Genomic DNA, 8378 nt, shown 5'->3' on the forward strand with positions numbered 1-8378 from the left:
TCCCTAGATTCTCGACAATATGCTCTCCCCCAGCCCCAGCAAACAGGCGCCCAGATAACTGAAAATAGACCACCTCCAGATTAAGAAATACCTGGTCTACTTCAGGGTCTTCTGACTTCCCTGGTCAATTAGGGAGGGAGAAACCCTCCTCGCCCCCCTTGCTCCCCAACAGCCCTGACACTTAAAATGCCCACCCGGCTCTTTATAAATAGAGGAGTTGGGGGGGGGGTGGAAATAGCCAGCATTTACTGAATGCTCACCCTGCCAGCCAGCGTGTTAAGCACTTTGCATACATTATGTTATTTATTGCCCAATAAACCAATGAAATGGGTTTTTTTTTACCCCCCTTTTATAAATCAACTAAAGAACTGAAGTAGAAAATAAAATCAAGTAACTTACCTTGCCTCTCACAGCTAAGAGAGTGAAGCTGAGCTTGTCACTCGGGTCTGTCTGACTCAGCTGGTGCTCTTAACTCACGGGAGAGTCACAACACTGTCTTCAAGTCTGTGAAGGGCTGTCATATGGAAGAGAGGGTAGGTGTGTTCTGGGTAGCTCCAAAGAGAAGGATTTGACTGTTAGTTGGGAATTACGCTTTCATTGGATGTGTGGCAAATTCCCCAAACAACATGTATATGCATGTCCAACTCTATAGGGAAAAGAACATTATAAGAAGAGCAAACGGAACTGCCTCACGTTAGGTGCCGTCCTGAAGGATCTGTGGAATCGGAGAGAACAGGAGGGATACCGGAGGACTGCATATGGGCAGCGTCCCAATTTTCTTAAATAAGGAAACTACAGACCGGTATACAGTAAACTCCAGAGCTGTAAGCTTGATGTCAATCCTCGGAGAGATTCTGCTGCAGATTATGAAGCAGGTAATTTATAAGCACTTAGGACATAAGTGGTCATAGGAGGTACCTAGAGCAGCTTCCCTGACTCACAGCTCTTGCAAAGCAAAGAACTGGGGGACTGACTGTGGGCTGCCAGATTTTTATTTTTTCCAAGGAAAGGCATTAAGAAACAAAACCAAACAACCCCAAGTTATCATTTCATTAAAAAAAATAGCAAGGGCTTTCTTTAAACATCAAAAGAGAAGGCAATGCTCTCAGAATAAAGGACAGTCGTTGCAATAAAATAGATTTCACTTTACAAAACGCGGACTGCATGGTCCTCGGGCTTTCTCATTGCACGGAGGGCTGCTGCAATTTTCCTGGAAGGTGGGCACTTGTCCAAGGACCTGCTTTAGGGAATCACTGAGAGCTAAAATATCAACACACATAAGATCAGATACCTCTACAACAGGAAGTCTCTCTGGCCAGAAGAGGGAAGAGCAGAGTTTGACCTCAGCCTAAGCGAGGACACTAAGTTTAGATAAAGAAAGCGGCCGCAGGAACGAACGTGAGAGAAATAAAAGTTGCCAAACGCAGATTCAAGCCCTGCTGAGGCGGGACTTAGCCAACACATCTGACCTATGCCACCCCTTGGACGACGCAGCTCTCATGTCTGATACGTGCCTGATGCCATTAAGCCTTTGGACCACAAACCAGTTTCCGACTGAAGGCTCTCCAAGCAACTTTCAGACTGTAACTTGGCTTCCCGAGGCAGAGTTTCTAAAGGCGGATCGATTCAAAACTGGCTCGATACCTTTGCCAGAGTGGGGTTCTTTGCACAGCGACCTAGAAAGAGGCTGCTAGCCTCCATCCTGTCCCGGTCAGCATTTTTATCAATGGCGTCAATAAGGGCACGGATGGAATTCTTACACAATTATCGTAGGGCTGAGAAGACCTGCCAGGAGCAGCCTGAGAATGCCGTGGTTTACAACCCATCTCTCCGTATTTGGTCATTTTCTCTCCTGTTCTTTGTTGCCTGTGCACTAAGTTCCTGCAATTTGCACTCCTCGTGGAAAATGCTTAGTGAACACATGTTAGCTGGGAGCTCTGTACCGTGCAGAGCAGATAGGGTCCTCTGGACAAACTGCTGAGCATTCATCTCAGTCCTGTCACTTTCCCTGAGATAACCACTGTCAGTGTACACTTCCTGGATCAGGAAAGAGGACAAACTGATGTCCTCTTACGTGCAGAAACGGCCCCAAGTCTAAGGAGTTTAAATTGGAGTCCGACCCCGTCTGTCGACATTGACCTTGTTCCTGAAGGTGAGGGCAATGCAGTATACAGTACCTCGCATACTCTCCCAAACTGCATCTCTCCAAGCGTGGTCGGGGAGCCTCTGTGTCGGCTGCCCCTTCAGAGGACTGTTACGGTGCAGATGCAGACTTGCGGGGTGGGGGCGGGGGGGGAGGTGAAGGGACGGGGCAGGGGGAGGCGCGCTCTACTTTCCCAGAGTCAGACTTGGTAGGTCTGGGGTGAAGCCAAGGAATCCGCATTTTGACTCAAGCGATTCTGCCCGACGCACCCTAGAGTTTAAGAACCATTGGCTGAGAGGCGTCGTGCAGCCTGATTTTTCCATCCGACAAGCCTGGGCTTCGACCCCAGCACTTAATGACTCCGCCTCAGTTTCCTTGTCTGTAAAGCAGGGAGAGTAACAGCACCTACCTCACAGGCTCTTGGAATGATTTAAACAACAAAACATGTGTCAAGTGTCTGGCACCTAGGTGAGGCTCAGTAATCTCTCCTGGCCCTGCTTATTCGTGGGCCCTGCGTCTCTGTGTTCAGCTTCTGCTCCAGGTGCTGACTGTTCTCTCTTTCTAGGGCTCGTATTCAAACTCCCCAAGCGCGAGACTCTCATTGGCCCAAACTTCGTCACCACCACTGTGCTTGTTGGGCAAAGTTCTCATCCTGATGCCCCTCATAGGCTGCTTGCCAGCCTATCGAGTGACTGCTCTTGGATCAGATGCCCTCTCCTGGCTCAATCAGCTATTGCCAGGGGGAAGCCGGGTCACGTGGTACCAAACATAACCACCTATTCATAAGAAACTGCTACTTCCCCCAGCTAGGGTCTGTGGATGGAAACTCCTTAGAAGGGGCCCGTGGGTGTGGCAGGAATTCTGAGGCTTAGCCCGTCCAGTACACCTAGGCTTCTCATTTATCCAGCCTGCCAAAGGAATGAAGCGTTCAAGTTCACTGAAGTCTCTCTTGAATTCCGACTTTTCATCTCCATCAGGCCAGGAATGCCAGTCTTCAAAAAACAACGGGACCACAGGCAAGGGGGAAAACCACCACCACCACCACCACCACCACCACCACCACAACAACAATCTTAACCTTAAAATGAGACCGTCTGTTTGTAGAAGACGTCTTTCAGTTTTCAAAGCACTTTCCTGTCTCTTTCCACGTTGCAGAGCTTGCAAACTTGCCGTCCCAGGCTGGATCCAGACGGCAGGCGGATTTCATTTGACCCATACTATGTTTCTGAACATTGTGTAATTAGTTGCCAACATTGAAAAGTCAGGAGACTTCCTGTAAAGAGAGGAATTTCTGGCATCTCTGGGAAAAACAGGGAGACTCGGCTCCTCGTTCTGACACGGCAACAGTCAGCGGGAGCTAAATTAGCTCCTCCTTGTACGTGACGCATTGGCTCACCAGTCTGCTTGGTACCCACCCAGCCACCTCTACTTTTCCACAGTGACTTGCCTGGCCCCTATAGGCATGCGAAGCCTCGCTTGAACCCCACGGACTAGGTCGAGAAGGCGGTTAAGCGCACAGATTCTGAAGCTGAACTGTCTGGGTTAGAATCCCAGCTCTGCCTCGTACTGGCTTTGGGACCCTGAGCGAGTGATTTGACCTCTCTGAGCCTGGGATGATGACAATAAATGCCCATGTCGCAGGGTTATGGGTCTAACTAAATGAGTTTAGGCATATAAACTACTTAGAACAATACCTGGTGCATGGCAAGCAGTAAACATTTGTTTCTTTTTAAAAAAAGATTTCATTTATTTATTTGAGAGAGAGAGAGAGAGCACACGAGCAGGAGGGGAGAGGGGCAGAGGGAGAGGGAGAAGCAGACTCCTCGCCAAGCAGGGAGCCTGACACGGGGCTCGACCCCAAGACCCTGAGATCATGACCTGAGCCAAAGGCAGACACGTCACTGACTGAGCCACCCAGGTGCCCCTATTTGTTTCTTTCATTCATCCACAGTTCCTTGCCCACCTTTCTAACAACCAAAAGATTCTGAAAATTGCAATTTTATGGCAAGTTTATTTGGTGGCAAAATGGGGCCCGAATTGACAGGCTAGTCACTTATCCCAGTTATAAATATTAATGTATTCGGGCACAGGAGACTGCCCCAGATCCCACTGGGGGTGTTACATAATAGATATGTACCACAGTGCTTTTCTTAATCCAAAACTCCTGAACTTGAAGAGACACCTAGCTGCAAGGGTTTCAGACAAGGTATTGTGCACTTATGTCATTATTCGTATACCCACTTGACAGATGGGAAAATGGAGCTACTAAGCGTTAAGTAACTGGCCAAAAGTCCCACAGCTTGGAGGCAGAAATGATACCGACCCTTAGGCATGAAGCCCACAGTGCCTAGTACTGTGTGTGTACCGGGCTCACTCTATGCACGTTGATGCCAGGATGCCAGTGGCTACTAGGAGGGTCCCCCGAAGAACCGAAGAATGCCACCATTTACCAACAGTGGTAAGCCCGTCCCACAGTGGCATTCTTCTGACTCTTTGCATTAATCTTTACTATACACCGTTGCGTTAGGGTTAGGATGGGGATTGTCATTATTTGCATTTTACAGAAGTGGAAGCTGGGGTCCAGAGAAGAGAAGTGACTTGCCCAAAGTCACACAGCAAAAGTCAGGCTGAGCCGGTACTAAAGACGAACCTCTGTGCTTTATCTTCTTCAACCCGAGGCGGGTCCAAGAAAGACAGATGCTGAACTTTCTACACACTGACACCCCACTCTCTGCAGATCATCCTGAAATTCTCAACATACCTGATGAAAGGAGAGCATCCCGAGATCTCAGCAAATACTAAAATGAGACAGTATGTCTGGGTGGGGATCTCATCCTTCCCAGTGCCATTGGCAACAATGTACAGACGCCGACCGCTCAGAAGCCAGAGACGGGAGATTTCCCAAATCCCAAGAAAGTCGCAGAGCCCCTACTATTTGCTCTTCTCTGTTGATTTTTAAGAAGCCAACATTGACTTATGCCAAAGGCCGAAGGTAATGAAAAAAACCTACTGGAAAGGGAATTCCACCAGTTATGAAGCATTACCTTAAAGAGACCTTTGCCCACTTATCAGTTCCCTCGTTTGAAATGCAGAAAATAGAGCGCTGCTATTTTATATCGTTAGCACATCAGCGATCTGGGAATGAAAGCAGCATCCCCGGGACCTCTTGCCAGCCCCCTGCCTCGGCAGGGGCAAACCTTCTGACACGGCCACCAACTCAAGCAAGTTGGAAAAGAGAAGGCAGGCCGTGCCCCAGATGACCTCCTGCCTCCCTGAAGCTCATGGCTGGAGTCCCTCCTTCCCCCAACAAATCCGCACTTTGATCACACACCCACAGCGACCCAGATCTTTGAATTCAGCAATTCTTTTTCAGGTTTCAGCGAGGCATTGGCAGCCTGAGCTATTTTGGGACACTTTCTCTGCTGTGGATGCCACTTTCGGAATACGCCAGGAACATGTTAAGGACCTGGAGCTCGCAGTCCTGGACCCATTTTCAGGCTCGCTCGCGCTCTCTTCCTCTCCGGGCTGATCGTTTGGAGGACAGACGCTCTTGCCAACCTAATCCCGGGAGCCTGACTACCTGGCCCGGCCACAGGCTCCAAGAGGCAGTGTGGCTGCCAGCACCCTCACGGTAAGGGGGTGCGGAGGCACCAGGCAGCCTGAAGAGACAGATGTCCTAGGGGGTGGTTTGAGTGTGCATGTGGACTGAAAAGACAAGGGCTGGAGGGGGTGGGGGGTGGAGAACGACAAGATTTTCCAAACATCTTATTCTTCCAAACATCACTTCCTAATCTGATGCAAGTGACTCGGCAGGCATTCAGGAGCCTGTGGTCTCCATTTTCCTGCCCTAAAATCCTCTGCACCTGTAAGTACCGGGGCTCACTGCCACTCACGCTGGCTTTGGGGGAGGGGGGCAGGGTCTGGGGAAGGTCATCAAAATCTGATTCAGGTGTGGACAGGCCCATGGCGTTGGAAGAATTCCTGACAATCCCCCCACCCCCCTTCCGAACTGCTTCTTTAGTTGGGAGAATGAAAATGCCTCTTTGTTCTTTCCCAAGCCCCCGGCATACCAGAAACTTCACCTGTCCTTCAGGGTCTCCTGTTTGTCAGGGTTGTGCACACCTAATTTCTCATGTTGGACTTAATGGGAGAAGCATACCCCTAGCATTTGAATTTCTTAAATACCACCACAGCTACTATTGTGGGCACAGCCCCTGCTGGCTTCTCCATCTTGTATGCAGCAATTTGCTGAAATAGTGAAAGATGTGGTAAGCGGGAGGGGACACATGAGAATTTAGAAACTCTTCCATGGTAAAAAGGAGGAGCAGTGTGGTTCAGCGCAGTTAGAAAGGCTGCCACAATGGGGAGGCTCCATGCTCTGTGGCGAAATGGTCCCTTTCGCTGCCTTCCTATTTTAATGGCAAGAGGCCAAAATAGCCTACAGGCTCCCCAAGGAAGGAGCATTTCTGATGCTTTTATTTACCACTTTCCCGAGAGGCTGGACTGCCTCTGGCCAGCCTGTCAGTCCTCAAGCAGCTCCGAAGGGGGGACATTCAACCCTTATTATGGGGACCACTGAAGTTCCCTCAAAATGGCCTAGGATAATAGAGCCAGGCCCTGTTACCTACTCCCAACCCCACTCCCTCGACACCAAAACCGAATCATCAGATTCGGGTACAGAATTCGTTTGGAGGCGAGGGTGAGGAGTGTCTTTGATAGGAAGTCATTTGCAAAATGGGCAGGAGCCATCCTACGCACAGTGTCCTTCCAGGCTTTTGTAATGATTTCCTCAGCCACGAAGAAGGACGGGACACGGCCAGGGGGTCTTGCCTTGTTATTTTCACACGGCACCGTCGAAGAAACACTGTCTTTAGCATAAGATGCCGAAAAGCGTAAGATGTTCATTAGACCAAGGCTGGCCACCTTCATTTTCTCAGACGGTTAATGTCGGCTCTGGAGGAATTAAAACAGGAAATTCACCTTGTGTCTGCTGGAGACAGAATGAGCTCTCAGGCTCTACAAGGAAACTGGCCTCAGGAGGAATTTGGTTTTGCTTTGACTGCTGCCTGTAACTGTTTCCAAAGAGCTCTGAGAAAAAGACGCTTGGATCCTGGAAGGTAATGGTCTGGAAGACTTTTTTGTCAAAGCCTTGAGTGCTGGGTGGTGGGGAGGGAGTTCACGCTATGTGATGGATTCTGATTATAACCAAAATAATCCAGGTTCTGGCTTGGCAGTAGTAGGAATTTTATGTCTGCCTTATGGCATTCCGGGAGCATTAAGAACATTCCCTTGCCCTTCCAAATCTCTCCCTATCCACTCCCAAGGGCTTGAAAATTCTTAAGTACATAATTCCTTTGACTCGGGGCTTTGGCATCAGTTAAAATGCCAACCCCTGGGGAGGGTCAGCCTGTTAAGCTTCACCTGGATGCATCCCATCCTGACAGTAGCTTCTGATAGAAGGAAGAAGAGAGACAAGGAACATGAGATCACTTTAGGTACAAAGATGAGCCCCAGCACAGGGGTCTAAAAACAGGACCCTGGCCAAGGCCAAAAGTACCAAGAAGCTCAGCTGGCAAAAGAAAGGAAGGTTCTATTCTCACTACAGTGGGGTATAAGGCAACTTAACTGAGGCAGAGACTCAGGACTTGGGTAATAAGACAAAGACCCACTTCATGAAACTGGGGTACGGGGAGGAGGAAGAATCCCACATACTAGAGTGAGACAGGAGGTAGGAGAGTTCCCTGCTGGGGCACCCTCAGTTACCCCAGTTACCTGAGCCACTGAACTAGGGCTCTCAAAATGGTTAAAAGACCTCAGCGCAAAGAATCAAACAGATTCCGTACCCATCCAGATGGCTACCCCTCAACCCTGGCACTTCTCCAGCCCAGAAGGGTGGGTCTAAGGAGGGGGCCACATAGGGACTTAGGCTTTGAGACTCTCTTCCCACCCTTTCCTTCCTCTGGGACCAGCCCTGAACTCATACCTCCGGGGATTCACGATCGATAACAGTGACTTACCTCGTCCACCAAAAGCTCTAAGGCAGCCCCCATTCCCACATCCTTCCTAGGGCCTAGCGCACAGGGTTTTGGAGTAAGACTGTTTTTTTTTTTTTTTTAAGATTTTATTTATTTATTTGACAGAGAGAGAGACACAGCGAGAGAGGGAACACAAGCAGGGGGAGTGGGAGAGGGAGAAGCAGGCTTCCCGTGGAGCAGGGAGCCCGATGCGGGGCTCG

The sequence above is a fragment of the Zalophus californianus genome, chromosome X, assembly GCF_009762305.2.
Source record: "Zalophus californianus isolate mZalCal1 chromosome X, mZalCal1.pri.v2, whole genome shotgun sequence".
Lineage (NCBI taxonomy): Eukaryota > Metazoa > Chordata > Mammalia > Carnivora > Otariidae > Zalophus > Zalophus californianus.